We start from the raw sequence: 18,185 nt of genomic DNA, 5'->3' as shown, positions 1-18,185 counted from the left end.
AAGGGTATGACAGCAGAGGATTGGCTTTACACTTGCCTGTACCAGCATGTAGGACAGTGTACCGGGGGAGTCTACATGTGCTATATCCAATATTATAAGCTTTAATTGAGAAAGTTATTCTAGATTTAGGGTTAAAATGGCTTGGCAGTTTGATGTGAAAAGAATAATGTGACACACAATCTAGAATCTGGTTGTGCAAACCCTTAGTACAAGAGGTCCTCACACACAAGAACAGTCTCCTTTCTTTCAAAAGTGTTTGCGGGCTTGGTCCCTAGATTGAGGTTAGACCTTGATTTTAGGCACATCCCTGAACAAAGGGTGATGTGGCTGGTAGAATGAAGACTGACCTCAGTGGTACTATTCATGTGAGTAAGTGCTGGGTATCTTAGCCCCATATTTATTAATAATGTAGTTCTTAGTTTCTCTTTTTAAAATAAAGGTAATTAGTTCAAAGCAACATAATGGCTGCAATTTTGGCTTCATTTAAGTCAATGGGAGTTTTGCTACTGATTTCACTAGTGGCCGGATTTCTACATGTGTTCTTTAGTACCTGACCTTAGGTATGTTGGAGCAAAGATTCAGCTATGATTATTGGCTCAAACTTCCTTTGCCCTATAAGCCTTACATGCAATAAAGCCATTACACCATGTGGCATGCTATTCTTTATGGATTATATACACCCATGTTATCTTCCATTCCAAGTAACCCAGATTGTCAGTAGACAATTATGGTTTTTGCTTGATTTATTTTGATTGGCTTGGTCTCAGCTTTCCATAATGCTACTGTGTTTGTAAAAACAGATCATTAATGATAACAGATGACATGTGTCTGAAATATTTGGGTGGATGAGCGAGTTAGATTTTTTTTTTCTCGCCTGAATGTCTGCACTTTGACAACATGTTTGCCAGGCTGTCACTAGGTTGAGAGAGCTGCAAGATTAAGGCCTCCTTGTGGGAATGTTTGCACAACACTTGTTGCAAGAAAGCATCTTCACAAGTTAGTGGATGAAATCTGGAGTCCTAGACACAAACTGTTAAGAAATAATCATAACAATTAGCTAATGTGTCAACAATTAGCACTTTCCACCAACCTGCATTGAATGGAGCCTCTTCTTATCTGCATGCAGACAAAAATGCAGTGATGTAGTAAAGAAAAGCACTGAAGTTGGCTGCCCTAGTCCTTTGCTGTAGCCAACAAAATCCCATGGGTATTGTTTCCAATGATTATTCTTCCATTATGATGTTATTGTATAGGCCAGGGGTGGTAGCTAGACTGAAAATAAGCTGCTTTTTTCCCCCTCAAAACTCTTGGCTGCTCTTACAAAAGTACAACAGAAACAACTGCTGTGAAAAGGTCAGCCAGTAACAGTACTTTAGTGTTTAACTGGTGAATATTTCAATAAAAGTATTTCTAATATTTTACCATTTGGAAGTTTTTCAGTGCATCTCAGGTCCAGCACGACTCAATCATTGTAAGATTTCCATGGTCTCCAGTGGGAATTATTTACAATGGATGTATTATAGTCTGTTACCATATCTACCACACATTATGCAAAATTTGTTTTAATGTCCTTTTATATGGTATAACACTGCCAGTTATTAAAAAAAAAACCTCAAAACTATTTTTGTAAAGTATTTTACATATGTGAGCTGAAATATATAACACAGCCCTGGAACTACTCTTAGACGTACAGTAGCTTTTGAGAGACAGAGAGTTCTTAATAGGAGGATAGATTCTTCTCCAAGGAAATTTTCTGAAAAGTTTAATGTACTAAACAGGGTCTCTAGAAGGCTAGTGTCAGACAAACAAAAAGTACATTAGGTTTGGTGAAGGTTTCTCTGGTTTACTATGTAGCTGGAGCCAAAGTGAAACCAGCTTAAAAACAAGCAGTGCAGTTTTAAAAGTAGCACACTGGCTCACTGGTAGCCTACACAGTTGATTTAAAACAGGACCCAGAGTTTGAGCACCATTTAAATTGATTCAGAACTTGGGCAGTAGAATTTTGGACATTGTGTTCATGTTCACAAATGATCTGGAGGGCCCATAAACAAGGGATTATAGTAATAAAACCAGAAAGGCACACGTAGATGTATGAACATGTCTGTACAAGTAAAGAACAAAAATGAACAGATGTTTGCAATTTTTTAAAATTAAAATACACAGTATTTTTACATAGTATATGGGAGGGGAGAAAGGACAATCTTGTAGCTCAGTTGTGCAAGCTGATTCTCTTCGCAGCTCTTGTAAAATCTTCCTCTGAAACTTTGTAGAAGCAAACAAACCTTAATGTGTCTCCTTAAAAAGGGGTTTCCTCTTCCTTAAAAGGGGTTATAATAATACCTACTATCCTAATCTATTCCCTCTCCTCACACATTGTTGTGAAAATTACATTTATTAATGTTTGTGAAGTGCTTTGAGATCCTTGGATGGAAGGTGTTTTAAATGTTCTAAGTGTTATTAATATTGGGAAACGTAGTCATTAATGGTATGAGAGCGATCAAGTAATATCTGTACAAATAAGTGAGCAAACAGAATGCCGCCGCCAAAGAAAATGAACAGAACTACAGTTGCATTCTTGTGACTGTTGCCATATTAGCAGATCAGCATTAAGGCCATGATTCAGCAAAACGCTTGAGCATGTGTTTGTTACATGGGCATTTGAAAGAATTTGTTGTTGACTCTATTGGGACTCAAGTACCAGCTTTAAGTTAATTATACGCCTTAAGGCTTTGCTAGAAAGATATGGGCTTAAACATGTGTTTAAAGTTAAACAGGTGCTTAAGTGCTTTGCTGAATTGGGTCTTCAAACTCAAGGCCACCTCTTACTGAAGTCAATGAAAAAACTCTCACTAATTTCAGTGGGAGTTAGATTAGGTCCTGAGAGAAAATCTTAGAGAGAACCAAGGTTTGGATGCCAGTTGTTCATGCCGATGAGAAACATGATGCAGAATCATCTGAAGGAATTTTGTTAATTAAATACTAAATACATTAGTGTTTCAACAGCACTGTCGACTCAGACAATGCCAACTCCCTACACTGGAATTACAAAATTTTGTCAGAAACAAAATGGACCAAACCAGACACCTTTGGAGCACTATAGGCAACAACTGTGGGCCTGATCCATCCCTGGGTAACTCTGTTTTGCACTCATGTAACTCTTTTTCCCCCAGCAGACAAGTAGAATAACACAGCGGCAAATCAAGCTTTGTAGTCCAGATCGAAAGGTTGCAAGCAATGTTCCCTCTAATCTCTTCCTTACATGTGCGGATTTTTTCATCCCTGTGCAGAATGTTTTTATGGGCAGTGAGGCATGTGTGAATGGTGCACCACCAGAGGAAACAAAAAACCTAGCTATAAGAGCTTTGCTAATCAGCTGGGTGGCTTCTAAATCTCTTCTGAGGAGCTGCACAGGCATACAGTATATAGGGAATACTGGTTGCAAGTCTAATGCAAACAATATATTATTTAAAATGGCATGTGAACTATAGTAATTCTGCTGGTCAGCTCCATGTACGATGCAAGGTGAGCAAAAAGAATACTGTGGCCAAATGTAAGACGCTGACCCAAAATATCCAAAGAATTAAGGCATCTGTAGTGTTTGGGTCATATAATAGTGCTTTATTGCTGTTCATCTTGAAACCTAAATGCTCCTTTTGTAACATAAAATGTTTGTATAATAATTGTCCAGCAACAACAAGCTGGATAGATTCAAAATTATTCACTCATTTTGTTAAGTGTGACACTTAATGAAAGTTAGAGACATCACTAGAACACAAGGATGGCATTGGGACTTTGGTGCCACGGAAACAGTTCCTGGCTCTGTCACAAGCTTCCTGTCTTCACTTAATCTCTCTGTTAAAGGGGGGAAATAACATTCAATTGCCTCACCCCTTCTCTGTCTTCTCTATGTAGATTGTAGGTGATTTGGGGCAGGGACTGTCCGATACATTGGCCAGCATAAACGGGGCCCTGAGCTCACATGTGACTCTCGGTGCTATTGTAACACATGCAATATATATTTTTGTAAAAATAGAGAGCATCCCAAAAGGCATACCGTAAAAGTCCAGCAGTAGAGCCCATAGTGCCAATCAAAACCTATGTTTCCATAGAAGCCAGTTAAGAGAAAGGTTTTCCCCAAAATAAACCTGAAATTTGACTTGGGGATCATAATGTCAGGGCAATGAGGACAGGCAATTGAAGGCATCTCTCAAGGTCACAGTTTTAAATTAAAATTGTAGTACTTCATTTTTTTCCCCTGCCTATCCAAAATCCTAGTTGGGGCACTGTGTGAAACAGAGTTAATAGTTTCATATAGAAATAGGGCTGTGGAGTCATGAATATGCTGGCTCAAAGGGACACTGTAATAGTTAGTGTTCTAAACTCCTCCCAGGGTGGTGTAGAACACCTCCAAAGTATTGAACTCTTGTTACTGACGGTGAGATCTGAAAAACCTTTAACACTTTTTCCTGAAACGCACACATGGGCTAAAGATAACAGATCATTTATTTTGTGGTCAAGAGAATCTCTTTGCCGTTGCCAGTTCTTCCAATTTTATTGAAGGTCTTACTAAATTTGGTGGTTTTCTTAAAATCCCAATTCTAAGAGTCATGTGATTCAGTAGTAATCCCAGAAAATTAAGTTTCTAGCCCTCAGGGTTGCTTAGAAAACCTGAAAAATGTGAACTCCAGAGACTCTGGTATCAGAAGGCAAATAAAAAGAACCCCACGTGTATTATATTTTTAATATCTCATTATTTTGAGCACATCTTAGTGGAACCTGACTCATGGTTTTGGAATACCTGGCACTGGCAATACTGCCTTTATGCAGTATGAGTGATGTTCATCCTGCTGCAGAGGGTCTGCCAATTAGGAGTCAGAACTTGCAGCACAATCAGTCTCTGGGCATCTGTCAGCCGACGGTCAGGGCAATGTGTGTGGGTATGTCTCCTAAGTCTTCAACTGATAAGACATGAAGTCTCGTCGCAGCGAGCAGCCTAGAAGGCTGAAAGGAGCCTCGAGTGTTTAACGTCCGTGACTTTACTGCTAGGACCGAGGTCCCGTCGCAGAGGGTAGCCAAACAGGCTAACAGACGCCCCAGTGTGTAGGAAGAGCTTATTACACCTTAGATTTTAACTGCTAGAACACAAAGTTCCTTCGCAGCGGGCAGCCTGGGAAAGGCTGGAAAGGTGCCCCAACGGATCTTGTCACCTGGGAGTGACACAGATCCAAACGCCTAAGCTCTCCCTATGTCTGTCCCTTTATGACCAGCTGAAGTTCTTTTAAATTGTGCTTGGTTCTATTACAGCAACTGAAGGAGTCAGGTTTAAAACTTAAACAGTTACAGGTTTATTAAAGGAACTTATAAATCATATGGTTACAATGGCTATTGCTCTATTTCTTAATTATTAGCAAAATATAGATCTTAAAATGGTTACAGGAAAAAGGTAAAGATAGAAAATAGAAATAATGGTACCAAATGACAGCTTAATCTTTAAAGAGCTCTAACACTATGTATATATACTTAAACAAAGGACCACATCCAGGTACAATTTTTACCCCCTTCTGTGCCTCTCGACTCTAGCGTGTCAGGCCAGGGCCGGTCTCTCAATTCCTCGGAAAGACGAATACGAGGTGGGCGTCCCCTCTGGAACCTCGGGAGGTCAAACACCAAACCCGACCAGCAGATAGATGGTAGATTGACACACAAAGCAAGTGTGCTGCTGGACTCATCTTTATACCCCTGGGGGCCCGTATTCTCTTTCTTATCTTAAGAGGCCAAATTTTACTGGTCCATTTTGTGGTGCAAGTTCTTACAAGCAGATTACAATTAATTTACACTTGTAAGAGTGGAAGATAACTAAATTAGGACTGCCGGATGTTCTTGTTGGGTGGGAGATTCCTTCCCCTGTGGACGGGTATGTGTTCGTATCAATATGGGTTAAGTCAAGGGCACGATGTACAGCCTCTTGGTCAACAATTAGTTTGACCACCCTCCTATCTCTGCTTACAGTTGGTCACGGTCACTGAGCCAGCATATCTAAACCTCCTGCTCCAAGGTTTTCAAAGAATATGCTGTTTTCCTGCTCTTATGTGCCCTGCATGGTTTTAAGCAGACAAAGATGGATGTTAAAATGGGGCTTCATGTCTGGCTACAGCATCCTGACGAGGGTTGGCTGTCCTGTAGTAGGCTGCTTTATTGGTTGGAAGAGTAAGTAGGCTGGCTCATAAGCCCAACAACATGAGTACTTCAGTAGTTTGCTCAAAGCATTTTCCCAGACTTCTAATAGCACCTGTGCCTACTTGTTTCCAGCTGCGATCTTGCCTTGGAACCACTTTGCTCTTACTAGCCCACCTGGGCCTGATCCTCGGCTTCAATTCCTGACTTCAGCTCTATTGGCTCTAGCTTTGAGCCCTAATTCTGAAACTGGGCTGTGACTCCTGACTGCTGTTCTAACTACTAGGTATGACTGCCCACATCCTGCTCATTGGCACTGCCCAAGGCTCTTCGAGCTACTTAACCCTCTCAAAAAGGGCTGTAGTGGTTCAAACTGCATTGTGTGGGCCTTTGCAAAGGGATGAATTTCACCCCATGTCATAAAAGTGGTCAAGGAGGAGGCATACATTTATATTGTTCAGCTAATAGTTAAATCATTCACTGGGAGTCCAGAGAATATTGTGAAAGGTTTCACTTGTGCATGCATGAACTAATAGTTCCTGATGGTCAAAGATGATCCACAGAAACTGAAACCTGCCCCGTATGCTAGTGTATCATAAATCAGTCTGAAGACAGAAAAATAAAAATTCACAGACCTGTGGACATTGAGTGGAGCCACACAAAAATAAACTGATGTAATTCAAGGAATGGCAAATACTGTTCAAAATGCAGAAACTAGAGCAAAAATAACACAAACCAAGTGTTCAGAATAAGCAAACTCAGAAAGGGCCTATATTTTCATTGAGCAGGCTGCACTATAAATTGTAGCAAAGCCACCATTATGATGGGAAGCCCGAGGGAAGAGAATGTTATAAAAATGATAAATCACAACCACTATGCTGGGTCTCAGTCAGACAGATATGTAATCACTTACTAATAAAGTTGCATCCGTATCCCAGTTCCTTTTAAACACTGGATAAGGCATATAGTCAAACCTTTACTCTGACAGCATTTTAAGGGTCACATGAATAGATTAATAGATTACAAGGCCAGAAGGGACCCCAGATAGTATCTAATCTGCTCTCCTGTATAACACTGGTCATAGAACTTCCCTGAATTAACTCCAGTTTGAGCTAAAGCATGTCTTTTAGAAAAAACATCATATCTGGATTTAAAGATTTCCAATGAGGAGACTCTCCCACAGATCTTGGTAAATTGTTCTACTGGTCAATTACCTTCACTATTAAGTATTTGAATTTTATTTCTAGTTTAAATTTGTCTTGCTTCAACTTCTGTTGGCTCTTACTACACTTTTATCTGTTATATTTAAGAGCCCCTACTATCAAATTTATGTCCCCCAGACACCACTTAACCTTCTCCTTAATAAGCTGAACAGTCAGAGGTCCTTGAGTCTTTTACTATAAGGCATATTCTTCAATCTTTTTTATCATTCATATGGCTCTTCTCTGAACCCTTTCCTGTTTTTCTTTCTCCTTGAAATGTGGATACCAGAACGGCAACACAGTACTCCAGTAGTGGGCACATCAGTGCCAAAAAGAGGTAATATAACTTCACTACTTTTATATATCTCAGGATTACGTAGCTCTTTTGGCCACAGTGTTGTACTCAAAGCTCATGTTCAGCTCATTATTCACTATGGCCCTAAAATCGTCTTCACAGTCACTGCTTCTCATCTGTTGAGATATCCAGGTGCAGACATTTCAGAAGCTTGATGCCATCTTAAATTGGGACATGGTAAAGTTAGCTGACTACTGTAGGTTTTGGCACCTTCAGCCAAGTGTCATAAAAAGTCTCCAGTTTGTTTCATATTCATCATGCCAGAGCAACCCGAGAACTGAATATTTATCTGAATGGTCAGAAGATGAAGCACGAAATAGAACTGGTCTATCTAGGTGTGACCTTAGACCACACACTTAGTTATGCCCACCTGAGGAAAACAGGAGCTACAGTTAAGATGTGCAACAATCAACTGAGCAAACAGGAAGGCATTATTACTTTTAATTCAACTATTTTTATCTAGTTATTAATCAATACCATTTCTAGCATTCCTTTTTGTTCCAAAAACACTCACTCCTTATAGTTCTTGATTCCTGTAATCAGAGATTTCTCCTGGTATCCTTTTACTTCCCTTATCAATTTTCTACAATTCTTAGTAGCCAATTTATATTCATTACTATTAGCTTCCCTCTCTTCTCATACATGTTGTCATATATTGTTTGTTTGTTTGTCTGTCTATTTGCAGCTGCTTTCACCTCCCCTCCAATCCAAGTTTTTTTTTTAACTAGTGCATCCTTCTCTCTCAAGTGTGGAATGTTGGGCATTGAATAATACATTCCTAAATAGTTCCCAATTATCATTCACTGTTTTTTGTTTAAATTTGTTCTCCTGTCTGATTTGACACAATTTTTTCAGCTTTGTGAAATTTGGATCTTTTAAAGCTGTGTGTGTGTGTGTGTGTGTGTGTGTGTGTGTGTGTGTGTGTGGTGGGGGAGACAGAGACATATTATTGGTTAGGACTTTATTCTGTTTGCAAAAATCAAAAGCAAAAAAATCATCATGACACGAAATTACTATTGAGAGCTGTAAATCATCAATCTACTGGAAAGAACATAGTCCATATCTTCTTATTAAACCTCTTAGAGCCCCCCCATATGTGTAACTATAGCTATGGACAGATGAATATTATTATGGATGGTTGTATTATGGTTACTGGTGATTTCAAATCTTGCTGCTATTCTTACATTCTCAGTCCTTTCCTCTTTGCCAGTAAGTACACTCAGAATGAATTTTAGTAATAATTTCTGCTTTCTGGACCATTAAGTTGTCTTATAAGTAACTTAGATGTCTGCTGGGTAACTAATACTGCAAAACATGCATGAAAGTGATTCCTGCATAATTATAGCCTGTACTTATAAGTTCCCCACCTCCCATCCTGATGGTTTGCATCCCTTGTGACCTTACTTCTAAAATATCAGTGCATATAGTTTGTCAAATTTTAACTTGCTGGCATTGAAAATAAAAAAAAAAGTGCCACTTTTCCAGAATTGGATCACAAGGTGCTGATTAAAAACATATGCGCTGATACCGCTTTTACATACACTGTCATAAATCAGAAATAATTATGTTGAAGTTAATGAAGAAACACTGAAATAAAATGACTCTCTCAAAATAGAATCTGTCCCACACTTCATTTCTATTTCTTCATTTTTCTGGATAGTTCATTGGTAAACTTGTACCGTGTTACATTTGCTAGCGTGGCTCTTGTCATTTAAGGAACTATCCAGAAAAACGAAGAAATAGAAATGAAGTGTGGGACAGATTCTATTCTGAGAGAGTCATTTTATTTCAGTGCAAAAGTCAAAAAACGATTCCTTGCAACCTTTGATGAAAGCTTTACTGTGTGAGGCTCTTCAGTAGCAGTTGGGCTTGCCATTTGGATGATGGCTGAATGAAATGTAGCTTTGTGTTGCTAGAACTATCTTGTGAATTTGTCAAATTTGCTGAATAGTTTTGGTCAAAAAATAAAGAAGTTAAATAAATGTAAAAAAAAATGAAACTTTTCATTAACATTTTCAAAATGAAATAGTTTTGAATTCACAATTACTTTTCATTTAGATACTTCATTTTTAAAAGCTCAAAATTGAAACAAAATGGTTTTGTTTTGGGTCAAACAAAACATTTTATTCAATGTGAAACACTTTTTTTTACATCTTGGGTTTAAACCAAAACATTTTGAAAAAAATTTCATTCAGATTGTCCCCAAACTAGTTTCTAAAACAGGGACTTGAAAAATAAGTTATTTGCACAACTCTCATTCATGAACATGTGAATAACATTAAGTTAAATATGGGAAATAGCATAAGGAAACAGTTTGTGTTACTATTTCCATTTTAACTGCCCACACCAGCAAATTTCAGGGTAACAAATTTCAAAATGTTTGATAGATTCCTTTTTTTTTTTACAGTGTATTTTGGAAACCTGACTCTGCTTTCACCTAGTTAGTCTGAAGGAGACGTATGATGAGGTGATGAGTTATCTGTTAATATGAAATATTTTAAAATTGTGTGTTAGTGCCATATTGGAATAGACATTGGGAAACACTATTGAGAAGTTTGCTGATTCTGTTCTGCATTTCCTCATAATTAACCAGTTCTCTGTTTTATAAGAATTAATGAAAATGAGCTTGGTAGGAAGGGTTAGTTCTGTCTGTTTCTATTAGTTTCTTAAGATTTGTTGACCCTGAATAATTAAATGTTTTTGATCTCTCCATTTACATTGCTTGAAACTGAAGTGATTCTGATCCTTCAGCAAAGTTGAATCGCAGCATGGAACATAATGAAAGGTGCCAAAAGATGAAACATTTCAATGTTGGGGTTCACATCAGTTTGTCTTAGGACCAGAAGACCATTATAATATATTTAGAGCACTTGAAAGATACTAAAGATTAAAAGCCAAAATTAGAGCAATATTCAGTCATGGGAGAGAAATCTGTGGCATATTGGTCTGAGTGCAGGACTGGGAGCAAAGGACTCCCAAGTCCTTTTTTCAGTCGAAAGAGATTTTAATATATTGTTGAATTTGGGGACACGAGATCATTAGACACACTTTTAATACAAAGTGAACAAGTTAAGTTTGGAGGTGCTGTAACATATCGTGCTGTTTGGAGATGATCAACATTATTTTTCCTTATTATTTTTCATCTAAAATTTCTATTGCAAATTTCATTTTTTTTCAGTAGGAATTCAAATACCAAAAACTCTATCCTCTTTTGAAGAATCCTTCTATAAGCCATGAGTTTGTTAAGCTTCAGTTTCTAGTAGGTTTGATCTCTCTCCACCACTGTTCATACATTGATTTCTGTTTAAATCTTTCAGGTCTTTGGTGATTTGCTTTCTCCTTTCTTTTATGCTTTCTTGGGATGGGATGCATGCTCAGTCATCATTTATTACTGTGACCAGATGATCTTTTACTCTGGCTGACTCCTCATATATTCTGATGTTATGTTCTTCATTGTCAACTGCTTCCTCAAGATAGCAAATCTTTCCCACTATCCTATTGTCAGACGTAAATGCAATCCATGTCTAGACTGATATTCATTACTTATGTGTATCTCTGGGATTTCTTCTCCTATTGATTCCACTTGATCTGTGGAACTGACTCCTGGTATCATCCACGACTAATGGCTGGGTGAGATTCTTCAAGTTCAGTATGGTCCTTAGAGCAGTACATATTCTTCTATTATGTTCCTTCCTCAATTCTTTTTTTGTTTCTTCATATTGTAACTCTGACAGTTCCCTGATGCCAGAGTAATTATAGAGGCCATGCTGAGAGAGATCTTGTGTAGTACTTTCAACTCCTGTGCCATCTGATTGTACCAATTCACTTAAAATACGAATGCTTATTTAGCCAAACCAACTCATAATTATATCTTCACCATAATTTTCCACAGGTATCATCAATTACTCCATCTCCTTTTGTGACTGTCCACAAAGTTTCAGATCATCCCTGTATAACAGTTAACTGGCTATTTATTTATTTATATTGTGGTAATACCAAGGTGCCATTATGCTAGATGCTGTCCAAAAATACAACAAAGAGACAAGCCACACTCAAAAGAGTTTACAATCCAAGTTTAAGAGGGGAGAGACATTTGGTACATATGACCGATAGGGAGAGTACAAAGGAATAGGGGGATAGTTATGAACAATGGAATAAGTAGTAGTCACACCACACCAACTGTTCAGATGTTTTCTTTCATGGTTTCTCCTTAACATAGAAAAACATACATTTGAGTATTTTGGGAGGCATTTTTTATTAGAGTGGAATTCTGTTCTGGAAAATTATTTTAAAAATGGGAGCTTCTGTGTTTATTGTCAATTTGTTACAGTGCCCTAGATAATCTTCTTGCCAACTTGCCTCCGCCAAATCCTCAGGCCAGTCTTGTTTTTAGTGGTATGATCATAGCCATCAGGAATTGCTTGTGTGTGCAGGGCAGTAAATAACTCTTTTGCAGACCCACCCAAATATCCTAAAGCTTCTATAAGCGCTAATAACAGCACACATGCAAACTGAAAGTCCAGACTGCTGTGCCTAGTGCCTCCCTGGAATGCAAGGAAAGAAAGCAATAGACATCATAACTATAGGTTTCCAAAACCTTCATTCAGCTTTGGCACAATACAACCTCTGTAGAAGAAGACATTAGGAGCAAAAATAAAAAAATAAAGCTTGAAGCTTTGAGAACAGGCTGCCAGAATTAGTAAGAAAAACATCAAAATGATGCCATTAAAAACAGATGGGGATTCTATAAAGTATAGCAAAGAAAATGTTTAATTATGAGCCTTATGCAAAACCCATCAAAGTTGGATTAATATTATAGTGCTGTTGCTGTGTAGGGTTTAAGTAGTCCATGGTGAAACATTAATCTTTCATGCCTTTAAAAATAATGTTTTCCTTTTGTTGATGACACATTCCATCTTTTTGCTGTTGAAATCCTCTGTCCAGATGAATAGCATATAACATAAAGAAATCAAAAAGTAGAGGCAGCATGGAACAGTTTAAAAAACCTGAAACGTCACAGATTGTCTTTGGGGCAGGGACTGTCTTTTTGTTCTGTGTTTGTACAATTCTTAATGCAATGGGATCCTGGTTCTGGACTGGGCTCCCAAGGAAGTTTCAATAATACAAATAATGAATAATAATAATAGTCAACATTGCTGTATTTTTCATATATTTCAGGGTTAGGGAATTCTCTCGACTTAATAATTCTTGACTGTCTTGGAAAGAGTATTGATGCTGTATTTTCACAATATTCTTGTGATGGGTTGGGGGTGCCCAACCCTGCATGAATGGTGGAAAGGTTGATGGGGGCCTGACAAGCCAATTAACCAACTTGGTTGTACCTGGAAGGTGGACCAGGCCTAATTAATGAAGCAACCCAGTGGGGGAAGGGTTGGGTGTGCTATAAACAGTGGAAGTTTGAAGCGGAACAGGCCTGCAGGGAGAAATTCTGTAATCACTCTCCTGATATTAGGGAGTGAAGAGAGATGGGTAGAGTAACAGTAAGGTAAGGAGAATGCCCAGGAATGCTTTGGTAGGAAGAAGTCCAGGAAGGGGCTAGAAAATCATCTTCTGGAGTGAACCTTGACTGCCTGTGCTCCAGGCCCCAGGGTGGGACCCAGGATATGGAGCAGGCCTGAGTTGTCTTGCCATCCATTACCAAAGTAATCTGAAGCCCCTGGGGAAGGGACATGGCTACTGGAAACCTTGAGCAAAGGGGGTAAGACCCACTGGGCCTAGAACTGAAAATGGCAAACTGGATGGAGGGATAGATACTTGTTTTTGCTAGACTTTGTATTACTCCAGAAGGGATAGGATTCGGTAGAGGGCTGAGTCACAAGAAACCACTGCAGGGTCAGAGGAGCTGTTGGAAGGGACCATTAAATGATTGTGAAGGGGTGGATGGAAGCCTAATTATCAGTTACCTTACACTCACCCCTGTTGGTGGCCCTTTCTGCATCAGTCCCACCTTTTACCCCTTTGTGTGCAACTTTTATTCTGAAGGCATATTTATCAGTGTGCAAGTTTACACCATCATTTGTGCCACCTCTGAATTTGGCTTATAGCTTATAACTTTGTGAACAGATTTGTTGTTCAAAGTCGTGAATGTTGAAATATTTCCTGTTGTGTCAGGCTGAACATCAGTGAAAACAGCAAATTCTTCACCAGTGTTGTGACTCTTTCATGTTTATCCTTTGGGATATGACACTGGCCCCACTGAACTCAATGGGAATTTTGGCACTGGCTTCAATAGCATTAAGGTTGGGCTCTTGCCTTAAGCCAGACAGACATTTATTTAATTGTTGAAAGTGATAAAACTGTCAGATATTAAACCATTTCTGGTAAGTGGTAAACAGCTATAGGGTTGAATTCTGGTCATTTATATTAGTGGCACTCAATCTGTCCAGACTACTGTATCCCGTTACGGAGTCTGATTTGTCTTGTGTACTCTCAAGTTATACCTCACTTAAAAGCTACTTGCTTACAAAACCAAGCATAAAAATAAAAAAAGTGTCACAGCACTCTATTACTGAAAAATTGTTTACATTCTCATTTTTTACCATATAATTAGAAAATAAATCAGTTGGAATATAAATATTGTACTTACATTTCAGTGTATAGAACATAGAATGATATAAAATGTCACTGTATGAAATTTTACTTTGTACTGACTTTGCTAGCGCTTTTTATGTAGCCTAGTATCAAACTAGGCAAATATATTGCTGCGCCCATTGGAAGACCTCTGTGTATCCCCAGTGGGACATGTACCCATGGCTGAAAACCACTAGTTTATATAAATGGAGACCCCAAAGTGAAATCTTTCCTTCTCAGCAATAGGTGATTCATGATGCCTTAATTCAGATTGTCCAGTAGACTTGATTGGAAATAAGGCAAGAAGGATTTGGCCCACATTTTTTCCCACCACCAGTTTCTCATTGACAGCCAGCGATGGTACCACTGTTTCTAGTTTACTTTGATGCTTATTGTCAGGTGCATGGAATTTCATATTGTTTCAATATTTTCAGCCTACTCATTTATTATTCTGCATTAAATTTTGCCCATATTGATAACAGTCTGGCTATTTATACAATGAACCATGAAAAGACAGCTTATACTTTATTCTGTCAATACAGTAGGGTCAATTTATTCCTTATTTTTATATGAAAGAACAGTGTTAGCTTTGAATCAGAGGAACACCAAATACAGGCTTTTACTTTAGAGAAAAAAATCAGCAGTGACTGCTAAGGTAGATTTAAGGCATTCATTACAAAAATTTTGTCCTGGGCTTTAAGAATAATGCACTCTCAGTACAGAGAAATGGTTGTTGTGAACACTGGATATTTTTTTTGTTATTTACAATATGTTTCAAGATTTAGAATTACCCTGAAAGATTTACTTATATTGCAGTTCATGTAAAATTTAAAATCAATAAAGTAAATAAATTTAGCTTGTCTGCTTGAATCGATTTCCTACTATGCTACCACAGTCCTGTAATATTGTACGTCCTTATCTCCAATGTCATCCTTCAGTGATAATTTTCAGGGTTGCATTTCTGCTATGTTATCATGTCCTCTGCAACATACTGTACCTCTGAGTCATTTATGATTTCAATATTTCAAGCTCAGTTCATGAATACAAGATTCCTTCTGAATGAAGCTGGCTTTTTCATACAGAACTTCCTTCCTATCCCTGTGTAAACACAATATTCCCGTTCGACTGAGACATCATCCTTGCTGATACATCAGTGTCATCCTGGAGCTAGGATGACATTGTGATGTGGGAAGACAAAGTGCTGTTTTCAGATGGGCAAGCAATCAGGATGAGGGAATGGAGAAAAGGGAGTGTAGGCTTTGATGAAGGAGGAAGCAGACAACTGGATACTAGTCTTGCTGCATTATGGAGACATATATCAAAAGGAATTTCACAAAAAAGGTGGAATCCTTTGCAGGGACCTCCTCTCTGTCTGATGCCAGTGAGTTGGAAAGGAAAATCCATATTTTTTCTGCTGAAGACCCCACTCCCAGGCTTGTGAATAAGCAGAGGGCTTCATTTCTGGAGCTATTCAACTTGGCAAACATAAATACTGATAACATATAAATATAATTGAGAAACCACCACCTGGTTGGTTGCATCAGGGAGCTTAGCTCATTTCTTTAGTATGATATACAGATAGGTTGAACACAGAGAATGAAAAACAAGGATAGTGTGGTATTATGTTCCCTGCAACACTGTTGTCATTTACTGTTTCCTTTAAAAAAACCAACCAACCAGAGGAGGCTAGTATGCAGCCCCTGGGGATTAGCCAATGGGGATTTGGCTCCTAAAAAAGGTGTGACGGTTGGGGAAAGGAGGATCCCACATACCAGTGTAGAGTGGCAGATTCTATGAATGGCCCAGGGTCTGCAGGGATGCATGCTACATCCCCCTGTAGATATTCACAATTCATGAAGTTTGTAGGTAAAGCCTTCCACCTCCTTTATGAGGCCACAAACCACTCTCATCTTTCAGAATGGACAAGACTTATGCTACGTGCTTCAGTGAGGAAGAGCGAATGCTTTCTTCACCAGGGCAATGCAAGAGTTACTTTGTAGCTTTTGATCCATTTTGTATACTCTTGGGTCTGATCTCTTGCTTTGAAGCACCTGAAAAAAGGAAGGAATCTTGGAGGGCCTAGAAAAAAATAGAACAATGGATGGTTGATGGACAATGGGGCTAGCGAGGTTCCTTTTTGTATCTTACTGATGCCTATTAGAAGTTCAGTTCTCAAAGATTTGCAAGCAAAGGTGTGAAAAATGTCGGAAGCCTGTACTTCACCTTTAATTGTGGACCCTAATTAGGAAAACGAGGAGTCCTGTGTCATCTTAAAGACTGAAAGATTTATTTGGAAATAAGCTTTTATAGGTAAAAATGAAGTGGTTTTTGCTCATGAAAGCTTATGCCCAAATAGAACTGTTAGTCCTGAAGGTATCACAGGGTTACTTGTTGTTTTTGCAGATACATGCTAATATGGCTACCCGAGGGGCAGATGACGATTTTGCGGGGTCCAGGGCAGCACAATTTTGTGGGGCCCCCCTTTGACACGGCGCATGCGCGGTGGTGCCACAGAGCATGCGCGGGGCTTCTTGAAGTGCGGGGCCCGGGGCGGCCGCCCTGCTCGCCCGGCCCTATATTCACCCCTGGGCTACCCCTCTGAGCCTAATTAAGATGAGAGTTACCAGTATCCTCCAGTGGCAGAATAGGCCCTTATACTTTGGTCTGTTTTGTAATTCAAAAATACATTCTTTAAATTTTATGCAAAGCTAGCACAGTTAGCCAAGTTTTGTCACATCGTCGTGTCTACTCTTTTGATTAAAAAGGAATGAATTAGAGCTGGCCAGGGATGACAATACTGTTTTGTGACAATTTGTGTGGTTTTGACATTTGTGTCTGGTCCTACACTGGAATAAAAGCAAAATCTTTGAACATTTTCAAGAAATAATTTTGTCAAAACATCCATTTTTGGACAGAAAATGTCAGGTTTTCAATTTGGGCCCCTTATCTCTGATCGTAAGTGCCAAGAGAGTCCAGACCTCAGAAACCTTTTTTGTTGAAAACTTTGTTAAAATTGATGTTTCCATGAAATGTCTCTGGCTGTGAAGAAATAGCATTAATGAAAATACATTTTACTGAAAATGTACTGACCAGCTCTAGGATTAACTCTTCAAAGTCCTACATACATTCATTGTGTGACTATTGAAGTTACGTCTATGGCCATAAAACGGGAGCTTTTTTGAGTTCTTTAGATATTTTTGCACATAAGAATAGGCACCATAAAGAAATGAATAGACCCTGAGTGCACACCAATAGCAGCATTCAAAGAGTTATGGGTGGAGGGAGGAAAAAGTACCTTGCAGTGAAAATAATCAAAACCCAATCACTTAAAATATTTATTTATTTTAAAGGAACATGTTAAAACAAATGGGTCTGGCAAAACAGTAACTGTTTTTATAGCTAGACAAGCATTCCTGTAATCTTCTTTTTTAAGACAGTCCCTTGATTTCATGTTGAGTGAAATGCTCCATTTTTTTTTAAGTTGTGAAAGAAAATATATGAAAGCTGTAGCTGTCTGTCACTGTTGCTGTTGCGTTTAAAATGGAGCACCCTTCCTTTGGCTGCGATGAGGATGTCTATAAAATGTAAGTCAGGCTGAAGGAAAAAGGAAAGAGAACAGTGGTATAATAAAAGGTGGTCCAAATTCTGCTCTGAGTTAAACTGTTGAAGTGTGGATTAATTTCATAGACTTCAGCTGAATTACTCTACATTTACACTGATGCATAAGAGCAAGATTTGTTTGTGCAATGTGGTTTTTTTCTAGACGTTCCAATGTAATATAATAGAAATTTGCATTTTGAGACAATTTATGTAATCAGATTTATTCCTTCTCTGTATTGTATGTGGAGTTGCAAAGATTATAA

General features: G+C 38.5%; 1 protein-coding gene across 5 annotated transcripts in view; it reads left to right on the top strand.

The window, feature by feature from the left end:
* The window catches only part of MECOM (MDS1 and EVI1 complex locus), a 508,313-nt gene that overhangs the window by 90,189 nt on the left and 399,939 nt on the right, over positions 1 to 18,185 (top strand). The window lies entirely within an intron of this gene.

The sequence above is a fragment of the Pelodiscus sinensis genome, chromosome 10 (genome assembly GCF_049634645.1).
Source record: "Pelodiscus sinensis isolate JC-2024 chromosome 10, ASM4963464v1, whole genome shotgun sequence".
Lineage (NCBI taxonomy): Eukaryota > Metazoa > Chordata > Testudines > Trionychidae > Pelodiscus > Pelodiscus sinensis.
The sequence above is the reverse complement of the archived record's forward strand: the minus strand, read 5'-3'. Positions and strand labels throughout refer to the sequence as shown.